This window comes from Notothenia rossii, assembly GCF_949606895.1.
Source record: "Notothenia rossii genome assembly, chromosome: 6".
Lineage (NCBI taxonomy): Eukaryota > Metazoa > Chordata > Actinopteri > Perciformes > Nototheniidae > Notothenia > Notothenia rossii.
In genome coordinates, this window is record NC_136909.1 from 67,821,502 (window position 1) to 67,835,968 (window position 14,467).

The 14,467-nt window shown below is 43.9% G+C and overlaps 1 protein-coding gene across 6 annotated transcripts in view; it reads left to right on the top strand.

The window, feature by feature from the left end:
* The window catches only part of LOC307043634 (signal-induced proliferation-associated 1-like protein 2), an 81,126-nt gene that overhangs the window by 10,210 nt on the left and 56,449 nt on the right, over nucleotides 1-14,467 (top strand). The window contains exon 1 of one of the 6 annotated variants that reach the window (XM_079688214.1): nucleotides 6,794-7,049. The exons of 4 other annotated variants lie outside the window; for them this stretch is intronic. The gene's annotated coding sequence lies outside the window, so the exon portion shown is untranslated. Of the gene's footprint in view, nucleotides 1-6,793; nucleotides 7,050-7,181; nucleotides 7,833-14,467 lie in introns of those variants that run through there. One more of the 6 variants, XM_079688212.1, reaches the window with a different exon arrangement.

Here is a 14,467-nt window from a genome sequence, read left to right on the forward strand (position 1 = left end):
CAGATTGGCAGACTGTGTTTTGTGCAGGCTGCTCCTTGTGATGTGCTGTTACCCCGGTTAAAGAAACCAGAGGGTGGAAAAAGGCCTCATTGATGGGGTGGGTTTCTCACGCCTGACTGAGAATGTTCGCTTTCCATCGAGTCAAGTGGTGCATTGTGATTCAACCAAAGAAATGCAAATATATAGAACAGATGTATTATTTATTTTTTGCCCGTTTAGTCAGCAGGAGTAATCCCTCACGCCGGTGAGGATTGTGTGGGGTGCACTCTGGGTGCAAGACTGAAGTGTTAACAAGGGAAAAGCCATGTCACCCTGGCACATGTGATGGCTGCCTGCCTTTCAGAGCCCTTCTCTCAATAAGGCTAGATGCTCAGGCTAGATAAATGGAGGCTTTTGTGGCCTTTGCCAGAGGGAGAACCACACAATGATGGACACACACAGCAGAGCAAGGTCTTTTCGCAGAGAAAACAGCTAAACGCTGCATTTCTACACTCCCCCCTGTTTCTCTTCCACTTCTACACTCCCCCCTGTATCTCTTCCACTTCTACACTCCCTCCTCTTTCTCTTCCACTGCCTCCTTCACTCTCTCCTGTCTCTCACTCTTATTTGCTTCCTGAATCTTTTCCTCCTCCGTGAGAACTGAACCTTGCTCCAATAATGTTTCCATAAACGGGCTGAGGGAATGGAAATAACTCTGACTGGTTCCCATTGCCTCCTTGTATCCACTCTCCCCCCGCTAGCAGTGGCTTTACAGGTCCGTGGACAGTACTTAAGCACACATCCCTTAATGATGCATAGTGTTTTACACTGCTCTGAGCACTAGCAGAGTGCACAAGCATTCCAAACGCCCCGGACACAGCAGCCTTTATATAGCTGTGCTACTGCTACTTCATCAGCCACCCCCACTAGTTATTGTGCTCCTTCGCTTGAACCTGTCATCTCTTGTTATTTGAGTGTTCTCCTTCCTTTCTGTATCCTTTGGAGTCCTTTTTACTTTCAGCACAGCCGTTATTTCCAAGCCCCTATCTTTTCGATCGGTTCCCTTCCCCTTTGTGACTATGGGCACATTGTTGTCTTAACTGTCACAATGTGGCCGTCTGAGGTTTTACATGGACATTTGCATGTTGGCTGTTGCTTACATCTGCAGGCCATCCTGCCGGGACTGGGCAATCTCTCATGTGGGTGGCTGCTCTGGGAACAGATGTTTTTGATGTCACTTGTAGGGGGGGAAAAGCTTTGAAAGTGACTCCATAAAAAGAGATGCCAGCTGCATGGCAAACTAAGGGCCGCCAAGTTCTCAGGAATTCTATCAGAGCCATTTCTCTCTGAGCTTCATGGGCCTATAGAGAATAAGAAGAGTTTTCACTTAATCAGACTTTTCCCTTTGGAGAAGTTCATTAATTACAGGAGGAAGTTGCTGCACTGCAACATATGCTACAGCTGGCCATGGACTTCAGTTTGCTAAAAATCTCTATCTTGTTGTTGTTTTGGTATCTAGACAGAGCACAATCTTGTGAATAGTATCCCTTTTTTTGTTGACAGGTGAATACAAATGTAACCATTGTTAAGGAACGGACACACCAGGCCGATTATCGGCGTCGGTGGGCGTCAGGCCGACGATGAGCGTCGACACACCCTACTCAGATTGGTGTGTCCCGCACCGTCGGGTCTTTTCAGCCGGGCCGACGCCTTTTCAGCCAAAAACCCGCCGATTCAACATGTTAAATCGGCGGGCAGTCGGCCAAAGGCAGTCAGCAAAAGAAATCACTCTGATTGGCTGTTCAGCTTAGCGAATCAGTGCATGAGAAGCGAAACGGAAGTGAGGGACCCAAACAAACTATTAAGAAGGCAAATCTGAGATTTCGTTGAACTCCAGCTCTCGACACAGGTTCGGGAAATCCCCATGAGCTTCTCGTTGTAGAGTGAAAATGGAACGCACACGCTATTTGTTGTTTGTTTATATCACGCAGTCTGTTCTTCTTCTCCCGGTGTATCACGCAGTCTGTCTTCCGGTTGTTGCCTCTTTTGAATGACGAATACACACTACCGCCGCCTGCTGGTAAGCAGAGTTATTGCCACTCACTCATGCGCAGTTTGTACGTGCTTCTTGGCCGTCGGCTGAAGTCTTTGCGGTTTGTTCCAGTGCGACACATGGCCAGAACGCAGAGACGCGAGGCGACGCAACAATCGGGGTCCGTCTGTGTCGGGTCTTTGTTGTCAGATTGGTGTGTCCTGGCCTTTAGACTGCATGTTTGTTTGTAGCTTTCCACTTTCGCCAGACGTTGTGCAGGCATATGGCACCTTTCATGCTCATCTAAAAACACTGGCAACGTTTCCCAAACTGCTGTTAACTGTATGGATTCCAGTGTCAACTTTCCTTTGCTTCCTGACTTCATGCTCCCTTTGCACAGATCTGTACAGCAGCACCTCTGATCTGGCATCCAGAGCGCTCCCTTCTGCCAAATTTCCAATGAAAACCAGCTTTCTGGCCAGGATCATTATTCTCGTGCTAATTTTAGCCCCTGCCATCGTCAAGAAAAAGCCTTATTATATGCCCTATGGATGGAGCACGTCATTTGTGCTGCACACAAAATGTGCTGAGCCGGAACTATGGGTGTCTGCCAACTTTTGCCAAAGTATAGTTTGGAGTTTGTGGTGGCAATGCTGGTATTCTGCCTCGGGAGTTTCTACAGATCCTGTTCATAGGTAATGAGAGAGTATGTGCAAACTCTAAACAAGACTTGGATAATGACTTAACTACTGAAGACATCCTCAATGTGCCAGTGGCAATGTTGTAGTGTTAAAATATGAGTCCATTAGAGTGCTCTGCAGTGTGATTACAGCAACATCAATTAAGTTTAGGTACAAACAGATATAACGTTGTTTGTACTGATGGCAGAGTGTTTTAAAAAGTACTGTGCTGTTCAAGTCTTGTTCTCAACCCCTTTAGGCTTGCAATCCCTTGACACAATGCAAAATCTGACATGTCTAGGGATGTCAAAATAGCATACGTTTAATATTTGATACCAGGGACATTTGTTGCCATGTAGAATAAGAAATATTTGCTTTGATGAGGAAAAAAGATTGGCATTAGTAGTTATAAGACGCTAAGTGCAGGTGTTAAACGTTAAACAGGTCAAATATCTTTTTGAGGTTACTATGGAAACATTATTTTTTATAAAACACCATTTTTTTTAAAGTTTCATCTCAAATTGTTACCATCTTAATACTGTTTTGACCTTCGCGCACAATACTAATTTCCGACTCAAATGTGCCTAAATGTAGCAGTTAGCTTGAACAGGACCATTATGGCAACTAGCTCTCCGCCTGCCAATTTCTAAACCGTTTATTTAGTTGGATAACTAAACTTGGATAGTTATTAGATTGAGTCTCGAGTCCTTATGCCCTGTACCTGCATGGACTCATGTTTTAAGGTTTTTGGCATCAACTTATCTGTAGCAGAAGTATGTTCTTGTATCTTCCCTAATAGTTACCATAGAGTAGTTTTGTTATATTATTTTACATTATTTGTCAAATCTGCTTTATTATTCTGTTATTATGTAACAGAATAATATTTATGTCCTGATTCGTCAGATTTAGCTTATTCTTGGTGGGTCCCCAAATTAGTGGACGACTGTGATCATCTTGGTTCACCTTTGTTTCATTGTGTTGCTTTCTATTGCTTTAAATTCACCAAATCACCCCTCGTCACTGTGCTGCTCTCTGCTCCTCTCCTTTCTCTGCCTCAACTTTCTGTCTTTGTTCCGAAGGGAGGTCTGCTGTCACTCAAGGCTGTCATATGCAGTAAAAGTTGCCTAGCAACAACATGAAGGGATGCGAAGGCTCTGTTTACTCTCCACCCCTCCACCTCATATGCCAACTACCCCCTTCCAGTCTTCCACTTTCGTAGAGATGGAGTGGCATGGGGGGGGGGGGGGCAGCTCAGCCTCCTGCTCTCTGATGAATTCAGACAACAGATACGGAACAAACTGAGAGGAGGAGAGGAGGTGGAGAGAGAGAGAAGAGGAGGTGGAGAGAGAGAGAAGAGGAGGGGGGCGGAGAGGGGAGAGAAGTGACATTCAGAGATGCTGTGTCTGCCTGTTGCCTGCCAGCTGCTTTTCCTCCCTTCCTCTCTACAGGAGGAACAGGCCATTTCATTAAACAGCCCCTCTCCTACTCTGCATCACTAAGGAGAAACTTGCCTTCCCACAGCATGCCGTTATCAGCAGGACTAAAAATACTGGACAGCAAATGGATCGCATGCCTGGCTATCGTCACACCCTCATGAATGAGGGCTGAATCTAAGCGGATGCAGGTGCCTTTCGCTCTTGGTAGATTATGAAATGTTCCCCGGTGGAAGTAATCAGGCAGAAGCCCTAGTTCCTTATCACATTATGCTGTTTTAACTAGATTAGTACTGTAATTATGAAGCAAGCCTCAATGGCTCCCATACTAGCATGCAGAGCGGGGCTGTCTCACCAGGTTGATTGTAGAACGACAGGATTTGCCCTCTGGGCTTTTCGAGTAAGAACAAGCTCCAGTAAGAGTGTTTGATTTAAAAACAAGTCGTACATATTTTAGACAATGTTAAGTGGAAATGTATTGTGATAATACTTTGAACAAGTAAGGGAATACATTTATTACATATTGATGTATATGATGAAAACAATCTTTTAGACTTCTTCAGTTGAAATGAATATACAATACTAAAGCTTAAAGGCAATGTTAAAAGATTTTGGGATGTACACATTTAGACTCTCTTGCAAAGACTTTGATACCCCACTCATGTCTACATACAAAGCTCCAGCCGGTTAGCTTAGCATAAGAACTGGAAACAAGTCAACTACTACCAAGACTCTGTCCAAGTTTTAAAAAAAAGAAATCCATATTGCAAGACCTCTAAAGTTCACTTAATAACATGTTTACCATCTCTGTTATTTCATTGAAACATCAGAAGTGTAAAAAAAACATATTGTGGTGTTACAGGATGTATATGTGCTCGACATTCATGCTAAACCGTGTACTGCTAAACCGTGTACTGCTAAACCGTGTATTGCTAAACCGTGTACCTTATGATCCAAAGCGGGCATCTTTTAAAAATGTTGAAGAAAGGTTTTGTCATTTTGAAAAATCAACAAAAATGTTGTGTCCAGCAAAAAATCCCAAATTTGTTTAATTTCAGAACTGAATAAAAGAAAATATCCTTTACATTTCTCAAAGAAAATTCTCTTTAGCGTGTACATTTCTTTCAAAAGCAACATTCATCATTGTATATTTGGTTAAATCTGTCAAAACTCTGCACACTGCATTTGAAAGATGAGCTGTGAAAGATGTTGTTTTAGTGTTTGTTTGTCGTTTTGCATGTGTATCCGTTTGTGTAATGACTACCCTTGGTGTGTAAATTACCCATCAGACCCGGACGTCCATGTGCAAACGAGCAGTGTTCGTGGGATTGTGTGTTTCTCCACAAGCCCTGCTGCACATGTGTGTAGGCTGATGATTAGTTTGCTGGGATGCAGTGACAAGAACTCTTAAGTGTTACCTCCTGGGGCTTCCCACTCTTCAAATAAAACCCTTTTCCTTCCCCTTAGTTTGAATCAAAGCTGAGAACCTGCCTGCAGAGGCGAGATCAAAGCAGTTTGTGGCACAAAGACCTGTACTTGCTGCCATTCATACGGCTTGATTAAAGTCTGTCACTTCCTGCTATTAACATGCTCCTACCTCCAACCAGAGAGAGCAAAGTAGTCATCAGGAAGTGGTTAGAGTGACACTGTTTTAGTGTTTTTCCAATTAAGCTCCCTGAAAGTCAATTATGTCGCACTACACAAGGAGAAATCTATCATCAAAACTAATTTACCTCACAGAGTTGTAATTTATTCACCCTCTTTATGCGTCTTAAGAAGTTTGACGTCTTCAGAAATAACTGGCGTCACATAAACATAAACACACATTCATACCTAGTTATTGTAAAGCACAAGTGTAGCTTTTAATGATGGTCATGCAGTTGTTCAAAGTGCTTTGCTCAGAAGTGCTTCAGTGGTAGTTGAGAAGGGTTTTATAATGGTCTCCACACCCGCATTTCAGCCATAAACCCTTAGCCACAAGACTGCTTCACTTTCACAATGATATAGGGCCATGACACACTGGGCTGACCTCAAACAACAAGCGTCATAAAAAAGCAACTGATCAAACACTTCATGACAGAACCTTACGTCTTGTCGAATTTGAACATTTCAAAGACTACAGCTAAAACCAGCTGATCTGTGCTTGCATAAGAGGAAATTGCTACTAAGAAGTCTGTGTATGTAATAGTAAAACAATTACTTTTTCTCATGCATTTTAAAAAAAAAAAAAAAAAATTGGGCTGTTCCCATAGGAGTCGATTAGTTGGATCCTTTGTTGTTTTTCCTTTTTTCTTCTGTCAAGTCAGTGTGAATTACATTTTATTTTTGGTCAAAATGAAAGGACCTAGATCTCCTCATAAAGAAACATTGGTTGTAGACTTGGTCATGACATGGCAGAAAAGTCACACCTACAGTCTGTGTAGATCAGCAGGCGTCAAGGGCTGTCGTCACTCTGGTGCCTTTCCAAGCTGATAATGGTTGCAGGCACCAGAAGAAAAGGGATTAAACAGTCAAATTTTGTTTTGAAACCGCAAATGGGATTCAAATTGGATTGTTTTTTTGTGTTGCATTAGGCTCTTTTTCTGAATGCAAGCATTGACTTTGCCAGTTGCAACTTGTAATATACCACTTATCTTGTTATTCCCCGCCGTGCAGGTGCAGAACCTACATGACTGCGGCTTGCTGTCTGTCAGCTGCAGTCTCTGATGCGTCACGTCTTCTCACTAAAGCTGCACTTGAGCACACTGCCGTCATTCTTTGTTGCCGCTAATTCTCCGGCTTGCTGTGTGTAGGCCCTTAAACCCACAGCTGTTTGCAGTGAGGCATCAGAGAGTAGCGCTCTGCAGAGATGAACTCTCATACACTTTTCTTCCTTGCTTCTCCTCCCCTTACATCCCTGCTGTCTGTTTCCTAGCTCTGCTGGAGGTAAATATATGCAGGCTCAGCATATGGCATGTGCTAGACGGATTATCAGTTTTAAAATAAGGGGCAATTCTCCCTCTCTGGTTGTGTTTTTTTCCTCTTATCTTAGTGTATTTAAGTCATAGTTAGTCAGACAGACTTTTGTACCAAGCTGTGGTTCAGAACAGATAAGTGGATTCCTCCATCTCCCGTTGCTCCAAATGTAAGCACTCGTAAGGAAGGGCACAGGATTGGCCTGGGCACCTTTTCACTGTAACAATAGCTTTTCCCCCTCTTTTTCCCTTGTCCTTTCTGTCAGCCCAAGGAGCTGTGAATGTCACGGCCCACCCCTTCCCCCCCAACCACCAACTTCCAACAGTTCCCCCACCCAGCACAGCCACCTACTTTCCTTTACATATGCTAATGTCTCATTCATTCTGTTGGTGGCTTTGTCACGGGGGAGGGAGAGGGTAGTGAGCGTTAAGGGGCAGCTGTATGCATTTCACTATATTGACTCCCCGATGGCAGGCAGACTCTTCCTTATTTTACTCTTAGCTTCTTTTCAGTCTATCTTTCTCCATTTTCTCCCCGGACGTGTTGTTGGGTAAAGGCGCAGAAGGAAGGGTTGTTTATTTTCGAGGTTTTCTGCTGTGGAGCGAGGCGGGTTTCTCTCAACAAGTGGCTGATGGATTTAATGCACTTGGATAGCATCTCCACAGTGGGCTCATTAGCACAGCGGCTCTCATGGCTTTGAGTCGTCTGCCCTTAGGATTTATAGCTCTGATGAAAATGGATTCTCTTAATCAGGTAAGCATGGCAACAGTTGATACCTAATGTTGGTTTTCATTCGACGGCCTCAAAGGAAAAAATGTAAAGGCTAAATAATGCATATTGACCTCAGTTTGACTTGAATCTCTTAAGTGAGCATATTGTTGTTTTAGGACAGTCGTATGTATGTTTGAGCAGTCTAGCCTCTAGGGTGTATCACAAGAGGAATTTGTGATTCTGTGTCTCTGGCAGACGCTGCACAGAAAGTTGTTGCAGGGTGAGTAAACCCGTGATTCATCCGTGTTTACTGCTGTCCTCCCCACCCCTCGCATCCTCCGGTTGACTAAACCTCTATCCTGTGTCAGCTGTGGAACCTCCAAGTGCTGCCCTGAAGTCCAATTGTTGTATCTTACGCCAGACTTCTGTCAGCAACACTAGTCCGAGGCTAAAAAACAAACTTTGTAAAGAAAATGTGTGCCGCGGTTGAAATAAGGGAGATACGTTTCCGCTGCTGTGAGGTTGCTCTGCTGGTCAGCATTTATATAAATGCTCCTGCCTGAGTGATGTGTGTGAATGTGTTTGTGCATTAGCGTGTCAGCTCTCAATCTTAACAGTTTCACAGTTTACCTACTCCTCTGCTAATGTGACTATGTGGACTCTTACTGACCTCAGCAAAAGGAGAGGCAGCCCAGAGCTTTCGATCCAAACTCAAAGAATCTTTTAGCAGCTTTGCTTTTGTAATGCCAGCCCTCTTCTCACCATCTCTTCCCTCCTCTCCTTGTTTTCTTTCTCTCTGTTCCTGAGAAAGTGCACTCTGCTGTCATTGCTTTGGAGGTTGCAGGGTAAGCAGCATGCTGAGGAAAGGATGTGTGCTGATGGAAATAGGTGCTGGTTTTATTCTGGAGGCCTGCTGGGTCGCAACAACCCTGCGCGTCCAGTTCTGTCCCACCATAGCACTGAAAGCCGGTGTGGCTAGCCCAAGTTCGGGGGACAGATGGTCCCTTTTGGAGAAGGGCCACAGCCCAGTGCTCTGTGTTCACGGGGCTCCACTAGAGCAGCCAAAAACAAACACGGCCTCCTTCTGTCGGGAGCATACAGGAGCTTCAGTCTATGAGACCTGAAAAGGCCGTGGGAGTGACATCTAAAACTATGCATGTGCGTCTCAGTTGTGATACTAATGCGGCTTGTTACATAATGTTACCTGACGTACAACTAAGTGCTTCGTGATAGCACCGCTAACCACATTTCTAATAACACGCTATTCCATTAGTCATATTATTCGGTGTTCATTAATTTTGTATCCGAGTTGGGACTCTCTAGCTGATCCTTTACCAAGTTTACAACCTCACTTAAATCTTTTTAACTCAGTGCATTGAGTGGCTCAGTTTGCCGCAGTGCTGTACTTTCATGTGTGTATAAACTGGCAAATTCTGTAGTCCTGTCTATTTGAATTCTGAGATCACCCTGAAACAACTAAAGGACAATGGCAGTGTGCTGCCTGGCAGGCGCTGGGCACACAGCCAGCTGGCAGGGCCACAGGGTAGGAGACTCCCATTTTTAGTGGAGCCAGGAGAAGGCCTGTCTTTCTCCCACACTACACCTCCCTACAGCTAGGACTACTGCTTTGTGCTGCTTTTATATGAGACCCACTCCAACTCAAGAACAGGGTCTCTTTTCTTGACAAAACGTAACTTTACTGCATAGTTCTGCCCTACACCTCGTCAGTGTAATTATTTGAAGCTAGCATCAGAGCTGTGACTGGTTAAGCTCGTTCTTGATGGATTGCTGTTAGTAATTATATTAATCTTGGCCCGTAAAGATCTTCATTCCAAAGCTGCAGTGGTAAATTGTACGTGTTATCAACAGCTGTCATCCTAATGCACTACCTGACATTGGAATTTAGAAATTGCACAAGAAGGTATATTTTATGTTTGCAATAGAAATACTGCGTGAAATGACTTTGATTGAGTATTGGCTCAGATTCGTGACTCTTGAAGCACTTAAAAAACATCTGTAGTGGATACTTACTGAGCATTTAGCATGCCAAAATGCTAGTGACACGCTGATTGTTTTTGAAGCAAAACCTGTTGCTTTTCAACCCTTTTAACATGCGTGGCTTCAAAACCTGCTGCGGTGCTTCACAACACAATCAATTCCTTTCGAAGACTCAACTGATGTTTGCAGAGAAGCAGAAGTGAAAGATATGTGCCTTCATGTTGCATGGATTACTATACACATAATTGGATTTACAATGGCTCCCCCCTTTAGTTCCCTGGCTTCTATACACAATCAAAGTGCTTGAAACAAACCACTCTCTACTGGCAGAACCCCTTTTTCTTTGTCTGTAACTGAGCATATGGTAGATATTATGAGATCTGAATGTGTGCAGGAAATGAAAAGAATTGACCATTTCTGTTGGGTAAATACTCACTGTTCCCTGAACCAAGTGAGATGGAGTCGGATCTCGGCTGACCCCCGCGCTTTAGACATTCCAGATGGAGCTACTGCTAGCACAAAGTGGAGCATACTCATGGGTGCACTCATGGGTGCACTCAGTGGCGTAGGAAAACAGACTCATGTTCGTGTAAGCTGCCTCCGTGATAAGGCTAGGAATAACCACCAGTCCGAACCACAGAGTCCGCGGCAAAGCAAACAGCTATCTTTTGTTTAATTTTACACGTGAGAGCACAACTGTTGACAGATGAGGTGTGGCGAGATGGCTTGTGGGAGGGCAGTGACCTCGGCTTTAGCTGTGTAACCACAGATATCAGACAGTGCAGCTTCATCTCCATGGCCTCTTTCAGTCCAGCTGTCTTATATCTGTGGAAAGCTGCTCAATTTTCCAACGCTGTTATGAAAGTATTGAAGTCTGGTATGAAACAACTTCCTTTTTTTGCAGTCTCGTCTCTTCAATCCTGAAGCAAAGTGTGTTTTTCTAACTTGTGGGTTTTATATAGATCAAAATGCAGACAGAGTATAAAGAGTTTCTTTTGAAGTAGCTCTCAAGCCAGAGGATAGAGTCCTGGATACACTGCTGCGCTTGTGTGATAGAGCCTGTGTGTTCTTCTTAAGTCTGTGCACCTGGGGCACTGACAGGGCATCCGTGAATTTGGGCATTTCCCACAGTGCATTGTTAGGCCGGCCGCCCGGGGAATGATGAGACGATGAGGGTGCATGTTAACTCCGTGCTGCTGTCTGACCTCCTTTTTTGATCTCTTCTACTGATTGTTCTTATGCTGTAGGGTCAACTCGGGTCTGTGTGCGCTGAGATGTAAACAGAAAGCCTCTAATCGCCTACTTGCTCTTGCAGGAGCTCCCTTTGTTCACCCCCTCTCCATGCTGCCCTCTTTTTTTTTGCAGAAACAAACTTACACTTGTCTTCTTTGAAAACTGTCTTCTGCTTCTGCCTTTTGTCATGTTGGTATGAGCTCACCGTTTGTGTTTGTGTGCATCATGTCAAATGGTCAGTGTGGTCTAAAGCTAAGAACATGGAGGTTGTATATTAAAAAACAGAACTGGCATGTTTACTCAGGCAATATGGCAAGTTTGAATCATCTGAGTTTTGCATTGTGTTTCGATGAATGCAACCAGATTAAACCTACAGTAATAACAGAGCCAAAGCAACTCTGTATGGTTTAACATGATCAGTTCCACATTTGAGTTATCAGATTTGGAGCTATGTTCCTTGTTAAGCTATTGTTTTTTTTGAATTTTCAAGCCAGGTGGACCAAATTTGACACCAAAACAAATCACTTCAAGGCAATTCTTCTAAATCAATACACTAGTAATTCCATGAGAATGGTCCACAAACACACAGCGATTTACTAAACCTGTCACATTTCATATTGCCATTAAGACATCAGCTCTGATAATGTACTAGTTGCGTTAATCTGGTCCTAAATCATGGCCTAAGTATAAAATACAGCATATGTCAAAATGCATTTGAATACTTCTCCAATGATTCAAATGACATTAAGCGTGTTTACTTGGAGTGTTCATGGATTTCCTGCCTTTTGGACGGGGTAGATAGGAGGAGACTTTTAAGGTAATGGGACTCTCATTTTGGCACATCATAAAAGTGGCTGGCACACATTCCTCTCCTCATTTGTGCCCCTCCTCTGTTGGAAGAAAATAATCCCTCCACTCTGTCTCCATGTTTGTTAGAGAACAAACATACTAGCTCCTCGTCTGCTTATTGTCATTGTAAAGCAGTACCAGGACTTGCTCTAAATCATCTTCCCACTCCTGTAACACAAGCTGCAGCTGGAGCATCTGCATCTATTCATTTCAACTTTCACCTCAGGACTTCTGGCCTTATGTTTCCACAACTTGCAAATTGCACCCTTTTGCGCGGAGGGTGCAGACCTCAAGTCACACCCTTTGAGGACAAGCCAAATTGGATGTCAAATTGAGTATAGTGTTGCTCTAAATGACAGAAATGGAGTGACATGAAGAGGAGAAGTTGGGGATGAACTGCCTTTCTGTTTGGTTACTGACATACAGCCCCTATCCTCTGATAGAGGATGTTGTTGTCACATTTCCACCAGCCACTTGCAAAGTATTATGTTTAATTCAGAAGCTTAACACTTATACAACCCCGCTTAACCTAAATAAATGTAAACGTGTCTGGTTTTAACCTCTTATCCTTGTTTGTAAATGATAACCAGGCTGGATATAGTTCGCTGTTTCCACATATCGGGCTCGATGAGGCAGCTGGCTGGAACTCATTTTGTTGGTTTCCTTACCTCCCACTGAGGGTGTGACCCTCTTTTCACACTGGCCATTAAAACCTCAGCATTACTCCCGGCGTGCAATATTGGCGCGTTCGGCTGGTGGCCTGACCACAATAAGAGAGGGTGGAGTTAGATGATTGGGTTCTTACCGGCTCTGATATAGGGAGGGATCGCTGTGTTCAGGAAGGGGCGGGATCGGCGCTTAATGGCAGGGCTTTAGCATCAGTGCTAATTTGAGTGTCAGCTGGTGGGAGATTCCTCCCTGTTGTGAGGTTGAATTGTAGGGGCAGCAGATGAAAGGGGAAGACGTTGAATGGTGCATTTGGTTTTCTTTTGGTCAATACCTTCATAGTTGGTGTAACTGTGTGTGTGTGTGTGTGTGCGCACACACACACACACACACACACACACACACACACACACACACACACACACACACACACACACACACACACACACACACACATACACACACACACACACAGGGAAGATGGTATGCCTGTTTTCCCAGGCCCCAGTAATGAACTCTTGAGGATAACATCACCCAATTAATTGGTTGTGTGGTTTAATTGCAGGAATCTCTTTGAGCTAGGTTTGGCAAAACTCCCATTCCTTTTTTGTCTTCTTCTCACTCCACCACTTTTACTTCTCTTCTTAACCTCCCATTCTCCTTTGCTTACCCAGTTAAGGTAAATAATCGCTCCACTGAAGCAGAAACACAAGTGTTTTCATCAGATTGGAAATGCCTGTGTCTGGTTCTCCCCTTCTTTCCCTGACTTCAAGTGCGATGAATTTAATATCGCTCAAAACTATCGCATACTCCCCTCTGATTCCCACCGCAAGGTTGGAACAGCTGCTCTCAATAGAGGATTGAAAACAGAGCTCCCACGTTGTTATAAATCAACTCCTCGGAGGACGAAACACTATTATTGTGTGCGAGGAAGATTTGATTGTATTTGAGTTTGATGTGACATGGAATGTGATTCATTGTTTTGTATTGAGGAATCAAGTGTCGGGCAGCGAAGCTACAGAGTGACACTTCAGACGTTTGATTGGCTGCAGCCTGTCAGCACTACCAGTATAAGGCCGGTAAAAAGGAACCAAAAGAAATGGACTGACAAAGACTTTTAAATGAGCTTCACATAGTAACGCTGCCCGACTCATTACATGATGAAGACCATGAGCTAGAAAATGGGTGCAATCATCTTGGCCTCTAACCTACATGGCACCCTAATTTGGCTGCGGGAGGGGAGGATGACTGCATTGCAGCTTGGCCACGACTCGGGAGATCGCGGCGTCTTGGGGACGAAGCCGGCTACTACTTCCTGCTCCCCGAGAACAGAGGAGCATTAATAGGGCTCAATTACTCTGGGCTTTATTAAAGATAATTGTCCATAATTACAGGTCTGTGTTCACCCCAGGGCTCCGAGTGGCCCAGCATCTTGCTAGGGGCAAAATAAACACGATTGACCCGAGGTGCTGGACACTAAGGAGGATATTTAAGAGGAATGTGACATTTCAAGGAAGTGAAAAACATGTCTTGAATAGAATTGGTTTAATTGGGAGCCATGTGTCTTTTAACTACAATAGGCTGTTGCCTCCGCTTTGAGTCTATTAAATAATGTAATGCTGTTTTATTATGGTAGGCTGTAATGATGGGCAATTGGTTTACAGGCAGAGACATGCAGTTTAATGGCGCCTTTGATGGCCACACATATGCAAATCGTAATATTTTGTTTGCATAATTGTGACTCCCAGATGACTTTTTCGCACACATCATTTACCAAACCTTCACACATCAACTAGTTAATTCTGCACACGATATTTTCAAATGTTACCCGAGGTCTAAGACAAGTGACGGGTTTGGCTTTTTAGAAAATCATGGCTACCTGAAAAGGACCTTGTTGCCAACCATTCAGATGATTTGGCATTCCTCTCAAG